General features: G+C 44.2%; 1 long non-coding RNA gene across 1 annotated transcript; it reads right to left on the reverse strand.

Moving 5' to 3' along the window:
• Nucleotides 1–549: 549 nt before the first annotated feature.
• On the reverse strand, nucleotides 550–21,392 carry LOC144772064 (uncharacterized). Its single transcript, XR_013599627.1, has 3 exons — nucleotides 21,240–21,392; nucleotides 9,582–9,696; nucleotides 550–792 (listed from the first exon to the last, which is right to left on the reverse strand). It is a non-coding gene; the product is annotated as an uncharacterized LOC144772064 (long non-coding RNA).
• Between the last annotated feature and the right edge of the window lie 6,146 nt (nucleotides 21,393–27,538).

Here is a 27,538-nt window from a genome sequence, read left to right on the forward strand (position 1 = left end):
GGGACCCCATCCAGGGTGTGGTTAGGTGACGATGATGAAGCATGCCACTATTAAATGGGTGAGACGTCTACTCCAAAATCTTTGGATTTCCTCCAGAACCTTCTTTTTAGGAAAATTCAGCCTAGTTTCTAAAATGTAGTTGTGATTATGTCTGGGAGAACGCAACTAGGACGCCTCTTCTTTCACTCTCGTTTGTGAAAGAAAGGGGATAAACCCTCACAGCGTAATCTCAGAATCTATACCCTGCACTACTTCTGCCATTAATTTCTGTACTCTTGATACCACTGGCGTAACACAGCCCCATGGTGCCTCGGTTATTACTACTGTTATTGGACGGGTCAATTTAGTAATGTTTTTACATAATCGGCCCACTCTGTGTCGCAAGTGCATTCATTACAGGCCTTCAAAATGGCATTTGTTTTGGCAAGTTTAGAAGCAAACATGACCTAACTTCTTGAATAAATGGAATCAGTGGTTGCGAGGCACACGGAGGAATGAAAAGGATAGACCTCGAAGACCCACAAAATTACAAGTCATTGTGACAGTTGGTCAATATTGATAATTCATATTTTATTTTGCATTGGTAAACATTGAATTACATTAGACTTGACACCTGATTGGTTGCCTTTGAAGAAATGATGCTTAATTAGAAACTAGAGGATTTGTATCAGTAAAGGTGTCTTGCATGTCTTTTACTTCCTCGCTGGGCCAGATAAACAGATTCCATTCACTTTGACTCTTCTCAGGGGCTTCTTCGATTAAATGAATTTAAAGGTGCTTGGCACACAACATCTGTGAAAAAACAACAAAAGGAAAATGTGTTAATTAAAATGATTCAGACATATCAGTTATTAATAACTTTCTGGGGCAGCTTGTGAGCATTCTGCATTGTCTTGTGAACATTTGATAATGTCTTCCAACAGGTAGTCAACATTTTACGTGAAGACACTTGGGTAACAATGGCATGACACCAGGCGCACTTTAGAGTCACTCTGCGGATGTTTCAGAGATACTGGGCAGACACTTCAGAGACACTGGGGAGACACTGGCCACACATTGCAGCTGTGGGTTTCCTTGCTCCCGGTGAACTTCGCCCTCGCGAAAGGGACTCTTGGCACAATTCTTGAGAAGGTAAAACCTCAGCTGGACTTACCTGAAATGGTATCTGACCCGTGCTCCATTGCGTTTGGCCAGAACTTTTGGATTTGCCCCGGTCTAGTGTGGCCAGATATCCCCAGTTGGTGCTTTATGCTCTTAGGTACTATATATCAGTTGACTCTTTAAAAAATCATAACTACGGTTCTACTTATTGGATTTTTGTTGTTTGCATCTTGTTTTGTTCATATAATTAAGCTCTATGTTGCTAACCTGGTATGGGGTATTTTTATGGTGTTTTCTCTGTTTTACTGTTGAAGTGTTGCACAAATACTTTACACATTGTCTCTTAAGTTAAGCCTGACGTCTCTGTGCCAAGCTACCAGAGGGTGAGCACAGGTCAATTTATGGTGTGTTTGTGATATACCCTGATGAGGGTTGTGGTTACTGTTTGACCAGTGCTTCACCCCAGTCAAGCAGGCACCCAATTTCTAACAGGGACACAGACAATGTGGACATTAGGAGGCATGGAGAGACACAGACAAGACACTGTGGACATTGGTAGGCACGGGGACACACATAGACTTTACATTGTTGAATCAGGTGGAAATACTGTGGACTTAGACAAGACATGGCCATTGGATGTTATGGGTTACACAGAAACACTGTGGACATTAGGAGGCGTGGAGACACACAGCAACTATGGACAGTGGAAGGCATGGGGACACACACTGTGGGCCTGGGAGGCATGGGACACACATACACTGTGAACATTAAGGAGAGGCACACTGTGTTGAAAGCAAGTCTCAGGAAACATGTAGTTAGAATAACGAATTGGTTTAATCATAACAGCCCCACACCAGAAGCGGTGCGTGGTCAAGAAGCTTATCAATTATGTGACAGTTAGGCAGTTCCTTGGGACAGTGGGAAAGGTGGAACGTTGGGGAACCAATGGGAGGGGGTGAGGAGACAATGGGAGCTCTTGCGCAGGAGAGATGACAGGGCACGAGGGAGTACATAACTAAGATATAACACATCTTCCTCTCTTGAGAGTTTTGACTGGTAACAACAATCTGCAGTGAAACAAACAGTCATGTGGGTTGAACTATGAACTGTTAGTCATACACAAAGTCTTCATAACGTTTCGGCTTACGAATGGTTCTACCAAACCTCCCCGTGACAAGGTGAGGATCAGGAACACTTTCGGTGTCGGAGTGAGGATCAATACTGGTTCTGCCTGACCTACCACTGAAGCTATGACTGTCAGACATGACTTCAGAGTCAGAGTGTAAGTCGCCATGACAACCCCGCCTAGGTGTCGGAGTGTGGGGACTGACATCAACAGACTGGTCTGATGTGTGACAATCAGCAAAGTCAGTGACAGGTGGGAGATCATGTGAAGTCTCAATGTTGGGCATGCAAATATGTTCAGAACTAGTCATATCATAATCAACCCACAAATCTTTGCAATACACATTAGGTTGCATTTGACTTGGTGCTTTTCCTTCAAGATGACATTTTGCCAATCTACTCATGTGCCACACTTTCCCATCGCTGAGCCTAGCGGCGTTGTTATAAAGTTCGTTAATGCGAAGAGGAGAGGTGAATCTGCTTTCTCCTTTCCTTACTTTTGTTTCTAAACAAACTTTCACAAGATTCCCTACCTTAAATGAGTGTTCTTTTGCACCATGTTTTGAGTCATACCATTCTTTGTAGTATTTTTGCGCCTTGATTATGTTGTTCCTAATGACATCTGGTGACCACTCAAGTTGTTTTGAAAGAGGCATCCATCCTAGGTCAATACTCAGAGGCTGTCTGCTTCTCATGAGAACAAAAGGTGCATTGCGGGTACTGGTACAAGGAGAAATTCTGAAAGCCCAGATGAGTTTGAACACTTCTTCTTCCCAGTTAAGGTTAGCATTTCTTGACAATTGTATGTGTCCCTTCAGGACACGGTTGAAACGTTCGGTCAGGCCATTACCTTCTGGATGGTATAATGAGGTAGTGTGGTGGGTGATACAATTCCTTTCAAGGAATGATTTGAACGCCATTGAGCAAAATTGTGGACCATTGTCTGTGAGAATATATTTGGGTAGACCTTCACTTAAGAACAATTTATCCAGGAAGGATATGATTATTGAGCTGTCTATTTCAGAAACAATTTCTATTTCCGGCCATTTGGAGAAGTGATCAATGACCACTATGATGTACTTGATTCCTCCATCGTGTCCTTCAATTGGTCCAGCAATGTCCAGGCCTAATTTTTCCCAAGCCATTAGGGTGGGAAGAAGTGGAGAAAGGGACACTTTGGATGTTTTAAGAGTTTTATCAGAGTCACTGCATTCAACACAGTTTCTTATGAGGATTTCAACTTGCTTGTCAATGCCGGGCCACCAATAACAGGTTCTGACTCTTTGCTTTGTCTTGGTGATGCCAAGGTGACCTATGTAGCAAAGTTTTAGGATTTTGTCTCTGAGTGTGATGTGGGCTATGGCCTTTCCGATTCTATATAACACACCTTTTTCATATATAAGTTAATTTCTTATTTCCCAATACACTCTGACGTTGTCCTGGAGATGGCGTTTCTCTGGCCAAGAAGTGTTGACAAGTTTGCATACATCTTTGAGTGTTAAATCCTGAGACATGTGATTCTCCCATTCTCCAGTAGAGATTCCTTCGAAATCTGTGTTAAAGAGTAGAGCCACTCTTTCGTCATCCTCTAGTGCATCCATATTTCCTATATGTGGCAGGGGTAGTCTGCTGAGGAAATCAGCAACTTTGTTCTTGATACCTGGCCAATATTCTGCTATGTAGTTGTAGTCCAATAATTTTATAGACATTTTACTTAGTCGTGGTGAAGCATTTTGCAGACCAGAAGCAGATAATATTTTGATCAAGGGCTTGTGGTCCGTGCGAAGATGTATATTGTATCCCCAAATGTATGCTCTGAAGTAATTGAGCGCCCATGAACAGGCTAGCATTTCACGTTCTATTACAGAGTACTTCTCCTCAGCAGAGGTGAGTGATCTGGAGGCGAAAGCCACAACCCATTCTTGGTTTGAATTATCCTCCTGCGCTAATACAGCACCTAATCCTTTGTTGCTAGCGTCAGTTGTAACATAGATTTCAGCTTTGGGATCAAATCCTTTGAGGAAAGGTGCGTCGCCAATTTCTTTTTTGATTGTTTCAAAGGTGTGCTGACATTCTGGGGACCATTCAAATTTTGATTTATTTTTCAGTAATTGTCTTAGACTGTACATTTTTTCTGAAAAATGTCTTATGAATTTGGAGTAATACTCAGTTAATCTGAGAAAGGCTCTAATATCCTCTATGCTGGATGGGCAGGGAGCATTGAGAATGGCATCTACTAAACCCTGTTTTGGTTTGATACCCTCGTGGCTAATAGTGTGACCCAAATAAACCACTTTGTCCTGAGAAATTTTACATTTGTCTAATTCAACAGTAAGACCATGCATTTTAAGTTTGTTGAAAACTTGCTTTAAGCGTGTGTCATGTTCCAGTTGATTGCTGCCCATGACCAAGATATTGTCTTGGAAGAACCTGATGCCGACAACGCCCTCAAAGATGGAAGTCATGACCCTTTGGAAGAACGCTGCGGCAGAGGCTAACCCAAACGGTACCCTGATGAAACGGTAACAACCAAATGGGGTAATGAATGTGGTGTATTTCTTGCTGTCCACGTGTAGGGGTATCTGGCGATACGCGGATTTTAAATCTATAATGGAGAAAATACACATATCATTAGTGGCATTGAACATTTCACAAATATGTGGTAGGGGATACTGGTCAACAATAATGTTTTTGTTTAGATCCCTAAGGTCAATGCACAGTCTAATTTTCCCATTGGGACGTTTGACCACAACCAAGGGAGAAACCCACTCCGCGGATTCCACCTCTTCAATTTTTCCATCTTTGACCAGTCTATTCAATTCAATTTGAACATCGTTCCTTACCGACACTGGTAAGTGTCTTACCTTGTGAATACATGGAACGGCTGAGTCTTTCAGTTCAATTTTATGTTCAAAACTGTTAAGAAGACCCACTTTACCGGAGAACACTTCAGGAAAATCATTGTGAATGGTATTCTTGCATGACTCATCAACAGACAAAACAGGGTCAGCGCTGTTTGGGTTGAGGATTATTCCCAGATCGGCTTGATCGCTCCAGCCAAGTACAGAAGGTCCTTTTTTTGCAATAAAGAGTTTACAACAAGCTTTCCTGTTTTTGAATTCGAATTCTAATTCACGTGTTCCTAGAAATTCAATGTTGTTGCCAGTGTAACTTCTAGCAATGATGTTTGACTTCTCAAGCGATGTTCCAATTTTGTCAGTGAGCAATTGTTTCCATAAATTCTCATTGATGATTGTGAAAGGGGAGCCAGAATCTGCCATTAAGTTCACAGTTACCCCACCCAATTTCACATCACACATGGGTTTCTTTTTTTAGTGGGTGTAAGCTCCAATACATCATACTCAATGGAGAACACGTAGTTGATGCTATCTGAGTCTGAGTACTCTGAATTTTCTTCCTTGTCGCCACTTGTTGAAAGCAAGTCTCAGGAAACATGTAGTTAGAATAACAAATTGGTTTAATCATAACAGCCCCACACCAGGAGCGGTGCGTGGTCAAGAAGCTTATCAAATATGTGACAGTTAGGCAGTTCCTTGGGACAGTGGGAAAGGTGGAACGTTGGGGAACCAATGGGAGAGGGTGAGGAGACAATGGGAGCTCTCGCGCAGGAGAGATGACAGGGCACGAGGGAGTACATAACTAAGATATAACACACTGGGAGGCATGAAAACACAGGCACTGTGGACATTGGGAGACAGCTGGATACATAGACACTGTAGTTATTGGAATTCATGGCTACACACAGAGACTGTGGACGTTTAGCAGACATGGAGATTGGGAGGCATGGATGCTAAGAGGACTCTAGAGAATGGGCGCCTCTCTGCAGAAAGTGTTCATGGGAAATGGGATAATACAGGAATAACCATGTTTGTCACTGCTGTTTGGTTTAATCACGTGACTCCTGTAAGTAAGGATCAGGAATAACAAACATTGGGGTTGTATGATTGTCCTACATTGGCTTGCTATTTAGAAGATATATTTTTATGTAATGCCTAACGTGGGTTGGTCCATTTATCATAACTAGGCTGCATTGACAGGAGTGTGTGCCACATTAAAAACAAATCCATGTTTATTTGCTGTGAACGAGCTGTGCATGTTTATTTTTCATTTTGCTTTCAGAAAATCATCGAAATTCAGCTGCAAAACATTGTCTCTGACTCTGTGTACAAATTGAACTTTTCTCTAGCTTCTCCAGACCAAAGAATGTTCGTGTTTACCATTGCAAGGTCATTAACTTAACCTCCATAAACATGTTGATGTTATTAATGGGGAAGAAAAAGGTCATTTCCTCTCATTTTTGTATTAATAATACATGCAGTTTCTTCAGTGCAACACATTATGTGTCTGACACCCATTGAAAATAAAGTGTAAGTATGTGTTATTTTAAAATATATCGATGATTGGTTAATGTGCAAATAACACTTATAGTGCCGTCTTCCTATGTAAAATCATGCTATGGAATTGTGTGCTTTTCTTATTCAGTACATTATAAAAGACGTGGTATTTGGGGAACAGCAAGAGTCTATTTTCATTCTGTTCTTTTCGTGCTGTACATGTTGCTTAGAGAGGACTAGGTGCATGTGATCCTGTGTCATGTTGGCTATTATTATTGTGATTACTTGACAAATGTGCAGTGGATTACTTAATTTCTTAAAGACACATTGCATTTTTGCATTAAAAATGATTTTAGTTTATGCTAATTCTTTGAATAATTAATATTTGCTTTCCGTAATGAAATCATTATTTGAATAAATGTACAAATATTGAGAACTGGAAAAGCCTTGTTGTTCAGGTTTTCTTAATGGTCTTGACTGAGCATTACAGTTCAGCTTCTCCTTTTCTTGCCCATTGACCTTGTATTACTTACGGGGAGCATGAATGCCCTCACAAAGGCACTATTACCAAGGGCCCCTGCTGTTCATCTCCAGGGGTGGCTCCTCCATGTGGGCGAAGGAGCGTCACCCCACTGCTTTCTCGCAGTGCGAGAAGCAGAAACATAGAATGGTATTTATAATAGCAGAAGGGTTTGGGTGGGGGCGGGCGGGTGGTCTATCCTGCTCTAGGGCAGGGGAGGAGTGGCGAGCGCACTGCTGAGGACGCTGACTGTTTGGTCGGCCCTCTGGGGCCACCCAAACCAGTCATGCAGACTCTTCCTTTTCTCCATATTGGCTGCATGCAGTCTACATGGTGAAAATGGCCTCCTCATAGATGCCTGGCTGGTTGGCTTCTCGACCAATCAAAATGCTGCCATTGCAGAGTTGTGATTGGCTGAAAAGTAGCTGAAGTGCTTAACTATATGGACTGGTATTCTACAAGACTTGAATTAGTGTAAAGTTCTTGTATGAGAAGTAGTAACGTCATGGATAACATGATAAAAACATGATTTTTCCTTTTTAAACTTCATGTTTTTCTCACAGTATGAAAGGGCGGGAGTGTTGTGCTGCTGCTATCTGTAATACTAAAGCACAATCTAGGGGCTCTTGAGTTACCCAAAGTCTGGTTTGAGAGTGTAATGTTCTGTTCTCTTCTTCTTTGGTATTTCTTTTATTTCTATCCCTGTTCTATCTGTCCCTTCCATTCTAGAATTCCCTTTGTAATTTATTCTCTTCTGCTGTCCTTCACTGCGCTAGCCTGCTCTGCTGTGGGTCCGTTACGTAGACTCAATAAAGTCTATTTTAATACCAATGGATTGCTGACTACTGACTACTGACTACTGGCATTCCTTCGTTGGTACATATATTGGTACCAGGAGTGGGGCACGAACCCACGCGGACACATGTCCATTGGATTCCAAGGTTCTGGTTCTTCTTCAAATGTTGTATCATCTAATTTGCATAATAATGTTGTCACATCCACTTCTCCTATCTCACATGGAAATGTGGTCTCCCTTTCATCTTCTGAAAATGTTGTTGATGCTCCTGTTTCGGTTTCTGTTTTACCTCCCATGTGACCTTCAAAAAGAATTTGTAAGTTACCTATTCATTTTAAGGATTTTGTTTTATCTCAATTCTTCTACCTCCTCTAGGGTTGTATTTTATTATGTTTTATAATGTGATTTGTTGTAAAAAAAAAAAAAAAAGTTTCATTTTAAGTTTCTCCAAAAAGGGGAAGATGTGTAATGTTCTGTTCTCTTCTTCTTTGGTATTTCTTTTATTTCTATCCCTTCCACTCTAGAATTCCCTTTCTAATTCATTCTCTTCTGCTGTCCTTCACTGCGCTAGCCTGCTCTGCTGTGGGTCCGTTACTTAGACTCGATAAAGTCTATTTTAATACTAATGGATTCCTGACTACTGGCATTCCTTCGATGGTACAGAGAGGCTCTTTTAGTAACCTCTATTCTCACCTACTAGACATCTCATGAACTGTCTGTTGTGAGACGTATTGTTAGCTTATAGTGGGCTTAAAGGGAACCCTTTGCTTATCAATGGTTAGCTTCATTGTCACTCTCTTTTGCTTGCTTCTTACTCGTTGGTGTGTGTGGACTTTCCGTCCTGTTATTGTGTTTGTTCCTCCCATGGAGCATGGATGTATTACTGTGCCTTTATACTTTAGGCCTAATCAAGGACTACTTGTTTATTTTATTTTAAGCACTGTTGTAGAGTGCATGTGTTTTGCAGCTGTCTCTATTGTGTGCTTCTCTTCTCTACGTTACATCAGCCCCCATTGGCCCCCGATGTTGATTCCACACTCCTTCTCCGTGTTGTTCCCCCATCTGCTTTACCCCATGTTGCCTTTGTGTCTCGCCCATGTTGTTTCCAAACCACTCACATGACCCCACTCACTTTCCCTCACTCCCTTTCCCCAAAAAAATGCTTCCTCTTATTTTTACTTTTTGCCTAATCAGATCGGCAAATAGAAATGAAAGTGCCTGCATCATTTTGTAGGCACACTCATGTGGTGTGCGTGTCTACAAAATGACAGGATAGGCTTTATTTTTAATTTGGCCATGCTGCACAGAACTGGGAATGCTGTACAGCATAGCTAAAAAACAGTGACAAAGCCAATATGTCCCAAAGGCAAATCCATTTGGCTTTGCCAATGCATGGCTCTTTTAGTATTATGGTTTGTGTGGTCCTGTTCTTATAATAAAAGAAGCAAAACTACAAGTAATGAAAGGGAGATGAAAAGAACAGGAGTGGATAACCCACTAACTGGGGGACAACCAAAGATCCCTACGAGAGGGTCAAGTCAAGAGAAACAAGAAGTGCTGGTGTATGGATAAACAAGGGCCTTTCTTGTCAGCGGCTAATCTTGTGCTGTTAATACATTCTGTATTCACATTTAAAGATTGTATTTTGTATAAACCATTTGATGCAATAGAAAGGTGTACATACATGTAACCCTCTGTACACCCCTTCGGTCCCAAGGAATATTCAAAAGCGAAGCAGGCGGCTCGGCAGTATCCTCTGTAATCCGCGCAGCCCCAGACTGCAAATGACATCCCCTCACCTGAGAAGAGAAAAATATAAATCAAAACCAGCCCACCCTCAAAGTAAGAGAGACAGCATCCTTTTCACAAACCTCCCAACTTTACCCTTTCAGATAAGATTCTCAATTCGGCATCCTAGGATTGGCCATATAGTGCCTGTTATTTATTTATTTATCAGGTTCCCAGCCATGGAGCCCCACCAACAGACCCAAAAACTCAGATACCTTCCACGGCTCAAGACATTTCCCCTGATGAAGGTTTTATTGGAGGATCTGGTACCAAACTTGACATCTAAAATGAACCTTCCAGTGAAGGACGTCAAAATACATCTCACAACCCAAGCAGACGTCATCAAACAAGGCAACATTCTGGAGCGCCTCTTGGTGGTGATTGTTAGAGATACAGGACTGTGGAAAGCATTGCTTTGGTCTCTGCACTGGAGGGCCCCTTCAAGCCAAGCCTCTATGAAGGAGGCAATGAGCCACTTCTGTCTGACTAGCATTTCTTGCTTCAAATATAATAAGGACTCTTTCAGCTATGTTCAGTGCTTCTACATACCACTCCCCTGCCCACTCTAGCTGTCACGTCTCACTCGCTTCATCATGGACTGAGCACTGCTGTGGCCCGCGCACAGTGCACCTCCTTGTATACACATATACAACCATACACCATCAAGCATTTGTCTGGCCAAAATGCGGCAGCTCGCCTTCTGCTGAACTTGCCAGTTAGAATGCGGATTTCACCTTATCTAAGTGCTCTTCACTGGCTTCCCATTAGGAAAAGAATCATGTTCAAGGCTTTTGTTCTAGTGCATGAGCTCTTTACCCAACTGGGGCTCTTTGTCTTAGAACCAGATTCAGGATCTATGCTCCCCTAGGAAACCTGAGGTCTGCTAATAAATTATTAGCAGTGACTCTCAGAATTCAACAGCTAGAGTGGGAGGAAAGTCTTTCACACACCTGGGATCAGTACCCCTGGAGTTGCGTGAAGCGAGTAATGTTGTAATGTTTAACCCGTTACCTGCGCTGAACGTTCAGCGCTAGTGCGGAACGTTCTATTGCGCAGGCGGGGCCGCATCGTCCAACGGACGTGCACAGCACTACCGAGGTTGTGCACGCGACGTCCGTTGAACGTCGCCAGCAGCAATGGGGTTAAAAAAAAGCTCAAAACCTGACTGTTTTGTGCAGGACTAAATGCACACTGTTTTACCTCTCTTGACCTTTGCAGTGCACCAGGACACTCTTGGAGTAGCTGTGCGCGATAACAATTGCTTTCATCATCATCATCATCTGGCCCGCACACACTGCACCTACGGATATACACATACACAACCACACACACACACAATCAAGCACTTATCTGGCCTCCACACGCTGCACCTACAGATATACATATTTACCGCACACACCATCAAGACGTATCTAGCCCGCACACCTTGCACCCACGGATATACACATGCATATCCACACACACCATTGAGCACTTATCTGGTCGCCACACTCTGCACGTACGGATATACATATACACCACAACCACATCAAGAACTTCTCTAGTCTACACAGACTGCACCTACAGATATACATATACACGATGCACACCATCAAGCCCTTCTCTGGCCTACACACCCTGCACATATGGATGTACATATACACCACAACCACATCAAGAACTTCTCTAGCCTACACAGACTGTACTTACAGATATATATATATACCACGGACACCATTAAGCCCTTCTCTGGCCTACACACCCTGCACCTACAGATATACATATACACCACACACATCATCAAGCACTTATCTGGCCCACACACACTGCACCTACAGATATACACCACACACACCATCAAGCACTTATCTGGCCCGCACACACTGCACCTACAGATATTCATATACACCACACACAACATCAAGCATTTATCTGGCCCGCACACACTGCACCTATGCACATACACATACATAACCACATGCTTCCTATGAACAGCGCTGAAACACCACACAAGGTTTAGCAATGTGCTACACAGTGCAATGACACTGTGGTGGGGTGGGGACCCTACACTTCAGGTGCCCTATGCTGCACCTGTTTTCTGCATGTCAGGAAGCTTGCACTGCTGCTGCTTTTGCTATACCTGTCATTCTCTGTGTGGTAGGAAGGCTTGAGTTGTTGCTGCCTTTTTGTACCTATTCAGCGTCAGAGGGGCACTGCACTGTTGCTGCAGGTGCTGCACCTGTTCTGTGTGAGAGAAGCTTGCATTGATGCTACCTGGGCGTGATAGCATAGCTAAAGAAATCCTTTAACCCCTTGCCTGCAGGGCTAATTCCCCCGCTGTGGTGGGGGGCGGGGGGGGGGCAAACAGCACCCCGGTGCTCGTCATGCAGCACGGTGGCGCTGAGCTCATGACGAGCTCAGCTCGTCACGGCCACAGCCGTTTCTTTAGAACGCTCAGCACAGTGGGTGAATTAGCTCCGCGTGCGAGCGTTGCAGCCGTTATGACGAGCTGACCTCGTCATGAGCACACGGCCACCGTGGCTCATGACGAGCTGACCTCGTCATGAGCATGGGAGGGATTAAAAGATAATAAAGAGGAAGTGTTTGCTTTACTATTTTCTGTCCATTTCTGGTCTTAAATTTTAAATAACATGTTTTGTTTGCAACACCGTCAGCCACATTCGATCTTTTTAGTCAACAGGACATTGCATTCTTTGACTTGTATTCACATTTACTGTTATAAATCGGCTTAAAAACACTAACAAGCAAAAAGAGTGCTTGGCAAAAACGCAGGACCTGCCTGAAGATGTCACATGCGACAATGTAAAGTTGATGTGTACAGATCCTGTCACATGTAGCAAGGTGCACTACTCAAGCCCTTACGGTGCTATTGTTTGATGAAGACTTCTCTTGTTAGAACAAAATTATACAACTGATTATAATATTTTCAGCCTAATATATATTTAATTAAAACCACAGTTTAGATAGCAAATCAACCACCAAGTAAACACTGAGGCTGCATAACAAAATAAACAATGTGTCTTTTTCAATCAACGTTTAGTTGATGTAGCATTTATCATACAATTCATTTTTACATCATGTTCCACGCATGTTGGTGAACGACGAAGAGTAGCACGGCCAATTGGCGGCGTCATTAACTTTGGACAAACAAAACTTAATTCACAGCACGATTGGCTTCACGTGTCCTCATTACTATAGCCTTATAGCCCGCCGTAGCACACATCAACTTTTGATTATTACGCCTGACAGGAGCAGGTCAGGACAACAAGGTAGCACACGTTGACAAAAATAGCCTAATCTGTTCACCACACCTTGGTTATTCATCAAACAGGTGCGCAGGTTATATCTATTCGTAATACATGCAACAATGGCACATTGACTTGCTTTGCCCTTTGGCATATTATATTGTGCAGCAATTATACCTCACCCTCTGCCCTCATGGTTCGCACAGCGGTATGCTGAACTGTACCACAGTGAGTGCTCCACTGATGCCCAACTTCTAGTGCTCCCCTGCTGCACACTACTGTGAGGCACATCGCCCAGCTCTCCCATGGAGCACATCACACAGTGCTTCTGTGTGGCACATTACCCAGTCCTCAGTGACATCACTTGTTGCTCCCATGGTGCACATCACTGAGTGATATCTTGAGGCACATCACTTAGTGCTCCATCCATGCATATCACCCAGTGCTCCCATGGTGCACATCACCAAGTGACATCACTAGTGCGTCCATGGTGCACCTCACAAAGTGCACCATTAATGCATATAACCCAGTGCGCCCGTGATGCACCTCACACAGTGCTCCATCCATGCATATCACCCAGTACTCCCATGGTGCACATCACCCAGTGACATCACTAGTGCGCCCATGGTGCACCTCACAAAGTGCTCCATCCATGCTTATCCCCCAGTACACCCATGGTGCACATCACACAGTGCTCCATCCATGCATATCACCCAGTGCGCCCATGGTGCACCTCACACAGTGCTCCATCCATGCATATCACCCAGTGTGCCCATGGTGCACATCACACAGTGCTCCATCCATGCATCACCCAGTGCGCCCATGTTGCACCTCACAAAGTGCCCCATCCATGCATATCCCCCAGTATGCCCATGGTGCACATCACACAGTGCTCCATCCATGCATATCACCCAGTGCACCCATGGTGCACCTCACACAGTGCTCCATCCATGCATATCACTAGTGCGCCCATGGTGCACCTCACACAGTGCTCCATCCATGCATCACCCAGTGCGCCCATGTTGCACCTCACAAAGTGCCCCATCCATGCATATCCCCCAGTATGCCCATGGTGCACATCACACAGTGCTCCATCCATGCATATCACCCAGTGCGCCCATGGTGCACCTCACACAGTGCTCCATCCATGCATATCCCCCAGTGCGCCCACGGTGCACATCACACAGTGCTCCATCCATGCATATCACCCAGTGCGCCCATGGTGCACCTCACACTGTGCTCCATCCATGCATATCCCCCAGTGCGCCCACGGTGCACCTCACACAGTGCTTCATCCTTGCATATCCCCCAGTGCGCCCATGGTGCACTGAACACAGTGCTCCATCCATGCATATCACCCAGTACTCCCATGGTGCACATCACCCAGTGACATCACTAGTGCGCCCATGGTGCACCTCACAAAGTGCTCCATCCATGCATATCCCCCAGTATGCCCATGTTGCACCTCACAAAGTGCCCCATCCATGCATATCCCCCAGTATGCCCATGGTGCACATCACACAGTGCTCCATCCATGCATATCACCCAGTGCGCCCATGGTGCACCTCACACAGTGCTCCATCCATGCATATCCCCCAGTGCGCCCACGGTGCACATCACACAGTGCTCCATCCATGCATATCACCCAGTGCGCCCATGGTGCACCTCACACTGTGCTCCATCCATGCATATCCCCCAGTGCGCCCACGGTGCACCTCACACAGTGCTTCATCCTTGCATATCCCCCAGTGCGCCCATGGTGCACTGAACACAGTGCTCCATCCATGCATATCACCCAGTACTCCCATGGTGCACATCACCCAGTGACATCACTAGTGCGCCCATGGTGCACCTCACAAAGTGCTCCATCCATGCATATCCCCCAGTACGCCCATGGTGCACCTCACACAGTGCTCCGTCCATGCATATCTCCCAGTGCACCCATTGTGCACCTCACACAGTGCTCCATCCATGCATATCACCCAGTGCTCCCATGGTGCACATCACCCAGTGATATCACTAGTGCGCCCATGGTGCACCTCACACAGTGCTCCGTCCATGCATTTCTCCCAGTGCGCCCATGGTGCACCTCACACAGTGCTCCGTCCATGCATATCTCCCAGTGCGCCCATGGTGCACCTCACAAAGTGCTCCATCCATGCATATCACCCAGTGCGCCCATGGTGCACCTCAGACAGTGCTCCATCCATGCATATCCCCCAGTATGCCCATGGTGCACATCACACAGTGCTCCGTCCATGCATATCTCCCAGTGCGCCCATGGTGCACCTCACAAAGTGCTCCATCCATGCATATCACCCAGTGCGCCCATGGTGCACCTCAGACAGTGCTCCATCCATGCATATCCCCCAGTGCGCCCATGGTGCACATCACCCAGTGACATCACTAGTGCGCCCATGGTGCACCTCACAAAGTGCTCCCATGAAGAAAATCCCCCAGTGCTCCCATGGTGCACATCACACAGTGCATCCATGATACACATCACTCAGTCCTTCTCAGAGTAACATCACCCAGTGTTCCCATGGTGCACATCACACAGTGTTCCAATGCTCTATCTGAGTATATTTGTGCACATGTTGTCTGTCTTTGTGTGTCTTTACAACAGCCAAACCCACAGGCTTTGTCAAGGCTTGTAATTATATAAGTAGTAAAAGGAGCGGCACATTTGTTTGCTCCATTCCCTATTAACTGACCAACAAAATAGTGCAATTTCGATTTGTGCTTTTTTCTGTAATACAGTTCCTGTCGTTTTGCCATAGATGGGAATTCAATTAATATGGATTCTGTAATTGAGATAAACCCCTTTACAAAGTAAATAATTCTGAATGGGCAGTCAGAGACATTTGCCTCATAAAAGAAAATTTATATTTTAACCCATGGCACAAAAATGCACATTAAAATGTAAGAAAAATATAATCACAATCCTCAAGCTATAATTGTTTTTGATATATATATATATATATATATATACCAGTCAAAATCTGACTTATGATTTATATCTGTCTGTGATATTTGATATTGGTGCAGTGGGTTTTAAAATGTAGGGCCAGATGTACAAAGAATGGAGTCGGTGAAAGTTGTCACCATGTTTGTGATTGCTTTTAAATAATACAATCATTTTTTTTTTTTAATTATGCTTTTAAAAACTGAACAGTTTATGTAACATATTAGTAGGAGTAGGCAGTGTCCGCCTCTTAAAAATATTTTTACAACATTGACAAAGGGGAAAGGATCCATTGAGAAGCCCTTCCTATTTGCAAATGCATTACCCAGTAGTCAGTAAAACATTAATGTTTTGCGACCGGATTTTGGTCACAAAACATTAATACAGCCCGCTGCAATTCATATTTGGAAGGGATGCAGTAAACATGCCCCTTCCAAATACAGAATCTGTATGAAGTTGCATCACAAAATTGCTAATTCGATAACATATTACCCAATGGCAATTTGGGTTTCTTACATACCAAAATGCTATTTTGGGGTTGCAAACTGCCCGATTCTGCAGATCGGGACATCTACAAATGCAAAAAGGCTTGGTATATCTGTCCATATTTCCTTTACACTGTAAATTTCGTGGGCCAAATGACAGTGGCTTGACTGACTCAAACTAATTAGAACACTCTTTTAACCCGTTTACCGTGGCAAATATTTTGCCGCAGTGCGGGCGTTCCACGGATTGGGCGGGGCTGCGTCGGCCGTTGGCCGTTCGCAGCACCAGGGAGATAGTGCTCGCAACGGCCAACGGCCGACGGGAGCACGGAAGGGGTTAATGATTTGAACCAATATAAACCATGGCTCGAGTTGAGTGCTGGTGGCCTGCACAGTGCCACCTTCCTCCATCGATAGGTTCAATGATTGAACAGTTGGCACTGAGTTTTTCCAAGACGTTTGCTATTCGAATTTACTGATAAATCAGATTTAAAATGGGACCACTGGACAGTCAGAATCTACAATATGCTTGTTGTAAAGTAAATTCAAGAAAGTACAAAAATGGAATAGCCAAAGTTAAAAGGCACAGTTTTAAGCATTGTAACCTCAAGTTACTTATGCAAGTGATTGACAATAAGAGCTTCTTGTTGGTTTTTTTTTGTTGTTTTTTTTTACAAATTCCTCCGCCAGAGCCGCTGTCACCTCTTAGGAAACACTATTGCACGTTTTGGGACTTGTAGTTTCGCTTTGAGCATTATTACGTAGGTTCACAAATAGAAGCACGCACATTTCAGATAGTCTCTGTTTAGAATGCACCATAGTCCCCCTCCACACATGATCTGTTTCTCTCCTTTTTAGGTTTCGCCTGGCGTTCGCTGCGCAGCAGCGTTCGCGCAGGTGAAATCTTTTGAGAAGCAGTATGGGGCTTTGTCCCGCCTCTCTGTTCCATTGGCTAGCTCCATAAATGGAGGCTAGCCATTGGAAGAGAGATCTGTCAGTCATTGCCCGAGCAGATTCATGGGCGTTCCGGCGATTTTTACTCATCCCAGCCCTTTTAGTACGTCATGCGGCGGTGGGCGTTTTTTTTTTTTTTTTTGTCTCGGCATGTTTGTTTCATTTCCAACGTGTGCTTTGCAGGGGTGGGCTGCGCGATTTCACTTTCCTTGATTTGCAGGTAGGCGGCATTTTTTACTACTTTTTTATCCCGTTCCCGCCCCTCCTCCCGCTGTCCGTGTGCCCATTCCCGCCCCCCCTCCCGCTGTCCGTGTGCCCGTTCCCGCCCCCGCACCCCCTCCCGCTGTCTCCGGCCCCACTTGTTATGGCTCCTTTCAGCTCAACTGTCGGTATTGTCCAGCCTCGGGGAGTTTACATCATTCCTCGCAGCCACGATTCTGCTTTCCCACAGTTGTTCAGTGTCTGACTCATGCTCCTTATGTTAATTGTTCAGCTGAGCCCGGGTCCTCGGGTGTCAGTCTTGTGTTCCACATGGACCTGGTCACTGCACGGATCTCTGGAGCGCCGAGAAGCGGCAGCGCTGAGGTTCACAACTATCATTGTCAAGAAACAGCAGGAAGCGCCTTAAACCACCCAGTGTTGGCAGTGACGTCGGGCACGGCTGAAAGGCAGAGCGGGTCCTAAGGTGAAAGCAGGAGCACAATTCCCCTCCCCCGGGAAATGGCAGAGCTGCACAGGGCCCCTCATCCCCGCAGGATCCGTCCCCGGGCCCACATGAAAGGCAGAGCGGGTCCGTGGGTGAAAGGAAGAGCCCCGCCGCCCCCGGGGGGTGGCAGAGCCGCACAGGGCACCTCATCTCTGCAGGGTCCGTCCCCGCCATGACGGTCCAGTTGTCTCCGGTGACTGGGCTGAGGTCCGGTGGATGAAAGGGGGAGCTGGGGAGAGATGCAAGACAATGAAAGAGCCTCCGAGGGGCAGCGGCAGCCGGCACTGCGCATGCACACAGCGCAGGATCCGACCGGGGGGCAAAACCAGCGCAGCACGGGGGACAGACACTGATCCCCACACACCACATACAGCTCACCCCACACAGCTCACAACACACTGATGGATCACGAGACACAGCTCATCACACACAGCTCACCACACACTGCTCACGAGACACACTCACCACACACAGCTCACCACACACAGCTCACTACCATACATGCCAACATTTCAGAAGAGCAAAGTGGGTGTGTGTGGCTCTGGGTGGGTGTGTGTGGCTCTGGGTGGGTGTTTGTGGCTCTGGGTGTGTGTGTGGCTCTGGGTGTGTGTGTGTGGCTCTGGGTGTGTGGGTGGCTCTGGGTGTGTGTGTGGCTCTGGGTGTGTGTGTGGCTCTGTGTGTGTGTGGCTCTGGGTGTGTGTGTGTGGGGGGGGGCTCTGTGTGTGTGTTGCTCTGGGCGTGTGTGTGTGTGTGGCTCTGGGTGTGTGTGTGTGTGTGTGGCTCTGTGTGTGTGTGTGTGTGTGTGGCTCTGGGTGTGTGTGTGTGGCTCTGGGTGTGTGTGTGTGTGTGGCTCTTGGTGTGTGTGTGTGTGTGTGTGGCTCTGGGTGTGTGTGTGTGTGGCTCTGGGTGAGTGTGGCTGGCTCTGGGTGTGTGTGTGTGTGGCTCTGAGTGTGTGTGTGTGGCTCTGGGTGTGTGTGTGTGTGGTAGTAATTGCGGTCTGCTGAGCTCGTCCGTAGGGTACAATAGGTCTCACATTTGCGAGAGATTAGGCTAATGGCAATGTAAATGACAATGCCATTTATTTATCTGTTTTCAAAACCAACACATAAATACATTTGCCATTTACAATGCCAATAGCTCTAACTTTTCCAAAGGCGAAACCATTGCATTGTAAATGCTTGTTGTATTTCTGGACCTTTCAAGAGAATCTTGCCAAAGACACACAGAGGTTTCAGCAGAAAAGAGAGACTAGAACGTTAACCGACATCTGATTTTTGGCGCAGTAAAACTGCATCACATTATAATCCAGTCAAAATAAAATCAAACACTTCTGCAAACGTCAGAGGAGTTTTCAAGTTTACTTGTTGGTTGTAAGATGAAGTGTCTGGCATCTTCCACCAGGGCCGTCTCAAGGGGTGGCTGCGGGGGCTTTTTGCCTCAGCCCCCAGGCATTGTGCTCTCCTGTTGAATGCATCAACTAGTGAGATAGAAGCCTGCCTGCTCCCTCCTGCTGCAACTAACATGACAAGACCAGTAGGGGGCATCAAATACTGTTTTTAGCTCATTGGATCAGAAACCAAAGTGAGTTTTTCTTGCCCACCAGCCCTGCAGATCAACAACCCCACACCCCACCACAGGCCCCACTAACCCACCAGAAACATGGCTGATAGCTTGCAAACAGAAGCTGTTGTTTCAAATGGGATAGATATGAAGTAGGCTGTCAGAAACACAGTCTGTACAAAAACAATTAATGCGAAGGCCTGAAGGATTTTTATATTCCAAAGAAAGACAGATATTCGAAACAAACAATATGTTGAAATAAAATATGAATGGTGACATAAAAGTGCAGACTGTGCAGTTATAAAGTAACCATAGCGCTAAGCCACTGTATCGTTTGCTGGCAGTGGAAATAATTTACTCCGACACCCCACACATTATCGTATAATGTGTGGCAGTACAAAGAGGTTGGAGTCATGAGGAACGAAGTTATACATTTATTTTCCAAACCTGGCAATATTTTTGTTGTTATGCCTTACTTAATGGCCAAAACACACTTTATTTAACATATCATACGGAGTTAAGGCAGATCTTTGCGTGTCTGACAATTTTCATGGGTTAATAATAACGGTGAGATGGCCAATGCAATTGTTGGAGAGTTCTGTGTTATGACCAGTAGCAGTTTTGACTCATAAAGTAGCATAGAGAGTTATTGTGTAAAATACATATCACAGATGTGTGTCTTATGTAGATAGCTCTGTGGGTTATTGCTTTAGTCACAGAGACCCTTATGTTACTTGCAGTTCATAGGGTACAATCCTCCTAACAGCACAGTGAGCTTTGAACTGTCATCAAGGAGCTACGTGCACACAGCAAGGCATGGATTTATAACCTTATTCTTTTTTCCTCGATCTTTCGTTATAAGATTGCTAAAAAGGCTTCCTTTGGACAGTATTTAAGTCTTATTAGTACAGGCAATCCCAACCAATATGTTGCATTAAAACTACTGACTTTGTGTTTCCCCAGGCTCAGCACTCATAATATATAATGCCTACTGGTATCGATGAATTGTGACTCCTACACCTTGTAAGCAATCATTGTCTTATATAACATTTCCTGTACATTGATTACAAACTAGTATCATTCATTGTCTCTGTATGATGTAAAGTGTTCTCACAAAATTAGTAAGTGCTATTTAAATCAATATTACTGTAATTACTCCTACTGACAGATACAGCAGATAATCTTACAGTGCACGCATATCTCAGACACTCAGGAGTTGAACAAAGTCAGAAACCTATTTCCCAATCACAGTTTTCTTAAGGGCTTGTGAAATGAGAAAGTGCGTTTGTGTTCCTCCATTGCATTAGCTTCTATGTGTTAGGTGTAGATGGCTCCCAGTCAGGCTGAGACTCCAATAAAAGGAGGGCTGATGGCCCTATAAGTGAGGTCTTTGTACTGGGCCGAGCTGGAAGTTAAAATAAGAAACCTCCCTCAGCCACTACATGCTGCCATTGAGAACAGAAAGGATGTGTCAGCAAATTACACTGGGACAAATTCAGCATATTTCATTAGGCCTGAGACGGATCCGGCACAATAATAGCTGCCTGCCTCCCCTCATTTCCTGCACTGCTTGTCTTACATTGTACATTTTACTATAGTGAAAAAATAAACTCTGTCCAAAAACGGTTTGTATACTCACTGCCGCTCACAGCCATGGCCACCAGCACGAGCACCACCAAAGCCTGACCGATCATGATGTCTGGAAGCCCCAACTGTCCTTGCACAGCACTCAGGGACACAAGTCCTGCATCTTCAAGGCAAGGATCACTGGACTGTTCTTTGCATCCACGAGGAACTATTTATGACTCCTCTTAGGAAGGGGCAAATGGGTACTTCTGATAATGACTGAGAGGACGACACAATTACTGACACACTGAGAGGCCTTATCTTCCTCGTGGAGTTTTAATTAGATCTTGGTGGCCAGGCTTCTCAAATTAGTACTGAAGGAAATTTGTTGCATCTGACTGGAGATGGGTGACTCTCATTAATGAAGGCCACGCGGAAGGGGGCATGGTGGGACCTGCTGACCAGGGGTACAAGGGGGCTATTGTCAGTCTCGTTGGTCTAGAACAGCAACTGAATATTTTAAGGGTAGGTCTGGTGCAGGAATTGGATCAAAGGCTGAAATTCAAGGGAATATCTAAGAAGCAGTGAACTTCTTCGATTCAATTTTTTTTTGTCTATTAGTTATGCACCCTCCTCCCCACTGTAGTGCAAAACGTTGGTGCAAATATGAATGCCAGAGCTACCAGAATTTGCTCACGATACTCACAGGGCTGTTGTATTTTGTCGCTTCTTTTGTGAGTGGTCCCCAGGTGAAGTAAGGTTAAGCAACATCCAATCTAAGTTTCATAACAAAATATGTAACTGAAGTGAACAAGGAAATATGGCCACACCTTAAAAAAATCCACCTGGAGATAAACACCCTAAACCGAACAAGAACATAAAACCTCAAAAATACTTTTAAAATCAGAAAATAATTCAGCAAATAATGCGTAAAGTTCATTTTTCCTGGGATTTCTATCTGTGGGGGAATTATGCGCGGAAGGAAAACATTTTTTAAAGGACAAAAATATTTCTTTCTGTTGCACATAATGCATTTTTTGGTTCTTTTAACTAAAAATAATACACGCTGGCCAGATTTTCCAAAAATTACTGACCTGCTCCTGTAAATGTAGACCCTATTTGTGGATTACGGTTTTATTTAAGTTTCTCAAGAATTCCAGAGGAACTGCTTGGAAACTGCAACAGTCGCAGTTTTCTGAGAAGAACTCAAATGCCCAAGCATTTACACATGATGTGTGAGTGAATACGTGCACGCCACTTGTGCACCTAAGTAGTGTCATAGATTATACCCTCCAAGTAATATTTCAAAGAATACTTAGCAGGTCATTTATTGCTGTATATGCCTGAAACATGCAATTTGCAAAGCATTTGACATACGTGCACAGGCCCATGCATATATGTCTTGGCACAGAAATAATGCATGAGTGGAACCCAGTACAAATTCACACATTTCCTCGAACTTCATTAATATCCAAATTTGCTTGGTGGCGCCCACAATCAGAATCTGGGCATCGAAGCACTTCATAGAGAATTTCATTAGACATTAGTGTGTAAAATGTTGCTGCATGGTAGTGACAGTGCCCATGTGCCTTGGGTGTTTATGGAAGTATCAGATTTCTTGCACTGAAGGCAATCAGGGTATCAACAGGAGATAAGGGGGCGCTTGGCCCATCCCTGGATCCTGGATTTTTCACTTGCTCTTTGAAAAAGCTGCCGGTATAATACTAGCAGCTTGATCTTTATTTTTTAAAAATCAACCCCCCCCTCCCCCCCCCCCCCCCGCCCACTACCCCTTCCCCCGGAAAGAATTCTGCGGATGCCCATGAATCAGGGGTAGCGAGGGGCAGCAGCTGGTACCCCTGGCACTGCCTTTCTGGCCTTGTCTCAGGTGTCACAAAGGCAGTGTCTGGATTAAGAGGTAACCAGAGCTCAAATTGCAGGCGAAAATATAGACTAGAAGCATCTTTTGCATAAACCTAGACTGCATAAACTTGACTGTCCAAACCTCAACCTTACGTAAATATCAAACTACAAACATTTTACCCTGTGTATAATTTTTTAAGTTCGGCCAAATTCACTTGCCACATATTTTACAGCAGTGCTGACTTACTACTTTACCTCCAGGCCTAGCATATTTGGACACCATATTTGATAATGGGGTTCAGTTCAGGTCTGTATATTTGTAGTGAGACATTAATGTACGGTAAGGATTTTGGTAATTTGAATTGTGGAGTCAAAATGATTTTAAAGATTTTTTTGTAGTCTATATTTTCACATTTTAACCTGGTGGCCTGTCACTTTCTGTAGGTTTCACCCCCGTACCCAATCGGCGACAAATGAGAGGCTGTTGAAAGTCTCAGAGTGGGACACAGACTCAGGCCTGTGATGTCACATGTGGGCACTTCCAGTACCCATGGCATTTTGGTGAATCGACAGGCATGGTTTAATGAGTTCAGCTTCTGTATGGTTAGTGGTCTGTATGGTTGGTGGCCAGGGATGCTAGTGGAGTCCTTCGTTGTCTGTGATTAGACGGTAGTTGAATATGAAGAACTGTAGCTTTTGGCGGCCAATTGTCAGATATTGAGTTATTAGGTTAGGAAGGGTGAACGTCTACCAACTCAATAAACCCACTCTGGTTACGTCAAAACACAGTTCCGAAAGACTCTCTGCATAAAATATGTAGACAAAAATATTTATCATTGCAGATACAAACCTACGGATACGTCAAACAACCCAAGACTGTGTAAGCTCATGGGTTCCTTAATTGTGAGTATTCTTGCCAGGGCCTCCATATCTTTGCATGTTTCTGCAGACTCCTTCTAGCCTAGTAAATTTTGGTCTTCATGACTGCATAATAATCCATCCCCCTCCTCCATTCCTGGAGGGTCGATGTCTCTAAAGAGCTCCACCTACGAGCTATATCTCTTTTGGCGACTAGAACACGCCGTCCGTGAGAATAAGCGGCGACTCCTAGGCTCACCCTCCTCCTCCAATACACCCAAGATGGCCACTTTAGGAGTCAAGTGGAACAGTCTCCTCAATGAGGCCCCACGAGCTCATTCCACTGAGACCAGAACTGCCAGATGACCAGGCATTCCCATACCACATGAAAGAAAGTGCCTGCCTCCTCTGAGCAGCCAGTACATCTGGGATCAGGTCTGCTGCCTAGCTTCCAAAGCTTTTGGTAGTATAGTAGACCTTATGTAAATATTTAAGTTGGAGGCAACCCCAGGCATCCTCGCCTCGCTCCATTCATTGTCTTCTAGGGCCACCACCTCCTCCTGCCATTTATTATGTACAGGATCTAGTGTTCGGGTGTATTTGTAATAAGGGAGTGCAAGAGTTTTGAGATACCTCGAGCCCTCAGAAATTCCAATGCCAGCTTTACTTCCAGGGGGCTGAAATCCAGAAGAGCTTCAGGGATGGCCAACAAGGGGTCCAACATACGTCTAAGCTGCAGAAACTGAGAAAACTATGATTTGTGTATGGTGAATTCTCTTTTGAGATCTTTGTAGGACTTCATGTACCTGCCTGAACAAACATCTACTGGTTTTGAGATCCCTATGCAGTCCCATCCCACAAACTCTTGGGCCTTGTCCGTGCTTGCCAGCAAATCTCCTGCTAACAGCGGCATCTCCTGCATGGGAGTTTAGTGCCATTAAATGTGTTTAAGTGCCTCTGCCAAGTTTGCAGTGTCAGTTTAGTGGCATAAGGGAGAGAAGGTGGAATCCTTGGGGGATACACAAACTGCTAGGCCCTAATTGTTTCCAAACAGTTCTAGTTACAGCTGGTAAGCTGAGTCTCTCAAGTCTCCGAAGAAGCATTAGTTGATTACTGTCAGATATGCTGCCCAATAATACAGAAGAGTATACGTATACGTTCCAGCCAGCCCCTCTTTGTATAAGTTGAATCTGCATTTGACATAGGATATCCTAGGTTGTCTGCCCGTCCAAAAGAAAGCCCTGTAGTAAGTTTTGATTCTTTAAAAGATTCATATTTGTATCTCAAGGGGAAGGTTTTGAAGTATGTATAACATCTGGCAGAGAATGATTTTTTTATATAGGTAACAGAGATATGACTTTTTAAAGATGTAAAGCATATGGAGCCTAGGAAAAGTCAAGCACTATGGAAAACTAGAAGTTCGTGGTAGAACAGGATATAGGTGTAATTTCTGACCATGACTGAGCGCGATTTAACAGACACACAAAGCGGGATGTTGTGGTCAAAGGTTTTACCTTCAGCTTTAGTCTCCAACTGTTGGGAAAGCTTCATCTAGTGCTAGTAGTATCCAGGAGTCCTAGAGTAAAGCTGCCAATTGTTCTTGGCCACTCCCAGATAGCTATTCCCTGCTAAGTGGTCAGTAGTTAACAGTCATTGGGCCATATGTATCAAGCAAATTCGCATTCGCAAAGGCCGAAATTCGCAGAATTTCGGCCTTTGCGAATGCGAATTCGCTACATGGTACGTATTAAGCAAAATCTGGTGCAGAATAAGCAATCGCAAAATTTGCGATTCCTTATTTTGCAATTGCATTTAAGGAATCGCAAATTTTGCGATTCCTTAAATGCAATGTATGAAGCAAAAAAAATTTGCAAAATGTCCTTAAGGAATCGCAAATTACCACCAACTTCTAGTTGGTGGTAAATTGCGTATTCCTTGAAAAATGCACATTTTTGCATTTTTCAAAGTGCCATGTGATGCACATACATGCCCTTAGGGCATGTATGTGCGCCACATGTGCACCCATGCATATTTCAGGGGTGCAACAGGGTGTCCTTTGGACACCCGTGCACCCTTTAAATTATTCTCAATTTGCGATTAGCAAATTGCAAATCGCAAATTGAGAATAACTTCCCATTCATTCCTATGGGCCTCCTGGCCCATAGAAATGAATGGGAAAGTATTCCTTAATTGCGATTCGCAATTTGCTAATTGCAATTAAGGAATTTTAAGAAATCGCAAAAAAATGCGATTTTGTACATACACACCTATTTGCCTACATACCTATTTGCAAATTCTTAAAAATCGCTATTTGAGAATCGCAAATGGGTATCTTGATACATATGGCTCATTGTCCTTTCCTGGGCCCAGAACCAATTCACCATCCTCTCAGCCAGACAGAGTCATTAACTCTCTCATCCAAGGATGTGTATTCAAGCCCTGGAGGTGTGACAGGTGGCAGAATGGGCTTTAAAACAGATTAGGCAGCCTAAAGTACATTTTTACAAACTTTGTTTTTTGATTAAGTTATCAAAAATATGATATTGCAATTAAATCAGGTTTTAAAAACAAATCAGAAAATAACATTGAAGCATATGTGTAGCCCCTCCCTCTAGCAGAGGTGTAAAGTAAAGATTTTAATCCCACCTAAGCCTATGAGGTAAACGGCTAGCCAAGCCTATACAGCAAAATAGAATTGGGAATTTGTATTTACTGTGTGTGAACACTATTCCCAATGTGTAATGCCAGGATACTTTGTAGGGTGACAGTTGCACTCTATAAATGTTTAAAATAAATTAAATGTATGTAGTGTGCTCAGTTATTATATATTAACCCTGCCATGTGAACTTTCGAGGCACACTTCAGAGGCAATTGATGAATATGTAAAAATAGACATTTCCTACATGGCAAAGGCAATTTCTCCTGCCATGTGTCAGTGCAGTGCATTGAAACCATAGCCTATCCAGAGCACAGTGGTTCTCCTGGCAGAAATATGTTTTATCCCATATGTGGATGGTGTAAATACACACTGCAGCCCACATATCAAATTTAACTTTCCATGCCATAGGTGCACTTTAGACATCATTTTCAGTGGCTGTATGGGGTAGTTAAATAGGCCAAATAGGGAGCTTCAATGTACAGCACATGTTCAGAAGAGAAGCACAGACACGCTACTACTTTTTGGCAGTGGTAAAATGTACAGAGTCCTCAAGCCAACAAAAATAGGCAAGAAAATGTGAAGTGCCTTTGAAGAAAAGCGCACTTGCTACATCAATCATTGTCATTCTATCTTTCTCTAATGCAGTTCTATTTTTGTTTTTACCAACGTTTCCAGTCCCTTCATTTGTATCTATAACTCACTCTTAATAGGTGTAATTAAACTTATAATTATGCCTTTTCCTCTCGTTGCTGTGCTCAAGACGTGCATCATTAGGAGTGGCGTGGGAGTACAAAAAGCTCTGTTCTCTTTATTGTGACATATTTTAGCATAATTACGGATTTAGACTAATGATCTAATAACCCACAACATTATGGAATTATTGTCATGGTCTTCACTTGAAAGCATTTGGTGGAAACTAAGCACGAGGTATCTGTCATTCAGTTGCTCAAGGCACTAAATATGGAGGTAAGATTGACTGGCAGTGTAATTAT

The sequence above is a fragment of the Lissotriton helveticus genome, chromosome 8, assembly GCF_964261635.1.
Source record: "Lissotriton helveticus chromosome 8, aLisHel1.1, whole genome shotgun sequence".
Taxonomy (NCBI): Eukaryota; Metazoa; Chordata; class Amphibia; order Caudata; family Salamandridae; genus Lissotriton; species Lissotriton helveticus.